We start from the raw sequence: 642 nt of genomic DNA, 5'->3' as shown, positions 1-642 counted from the left end.
AAGGATCAAGGGGTCTCCTCGAGCCATAGGTTCATCAACCCGGTTTCCTGAATCCTGTGGCTTATATATGAGGTCTGATCAATTAGTATCCAGACTATTGCCATAGTAACGAAGCTAAAGCACGCAGAGTGAAGCCGCTTGGGAACAATTGACCTTGAACTCTGCTGTGAATGCGCACTAAGTTTTAATGTTCTAGCTCACTTCCGCTGTTTACAGCAGTGTTTGGAAGGAACGTGTGTAGAGTGTGATTGTCGCATTTACCATGACAGAGAAAGCTGTCATGGTGATACCTGCTCGTAGGCCCACGCAAAGTTGCAGAAAGTGTATGGAGAGGAGTGTATGAGCCGCGCGCAAGTGTACGAGTGGTTCAGACGTTTTCAAGATGGTGGAAAAAATGCCATCGCATCTGAATGGGACCTGGTGCAAGTTATCTCGCTTGTCTATGACTTCCAGGTGTTTTAACACCAGGCTCATTGATGAGAATATATTCTTTTAGGTTTAAAGACGCAGTCTTACCTACAAACTAGGAAAACACGTACCTTGTGTATGCATGTTTGATATCGTTTATGTGTGTGTGTGTGTGTATTTGCATATATAGTTATGCTAGAAAGACATACATACGCGCACATACCTATACACATA

This window comes from Octopus bimaculoides, chromosome 27 (assembly GCF_001194135.2).
Source record: "Octopus bimaculoides isolate UCB-OBI-ISO-001 chromosome 27, ASM119413v2, whole genome shotgun sequence".
NCBI classification, from domain to species: domain Eukaryota; kingdom Metazoa; phylum Mollusca; class Cephalopoda; order Octopoda; family Octopodidae; genus Octopus; species Octopus bimaculoides.
The sequence above is the reverse complement of the archived record's forward strand: the minus strand, read 5'-3'. Positions refer to the sequence as shown.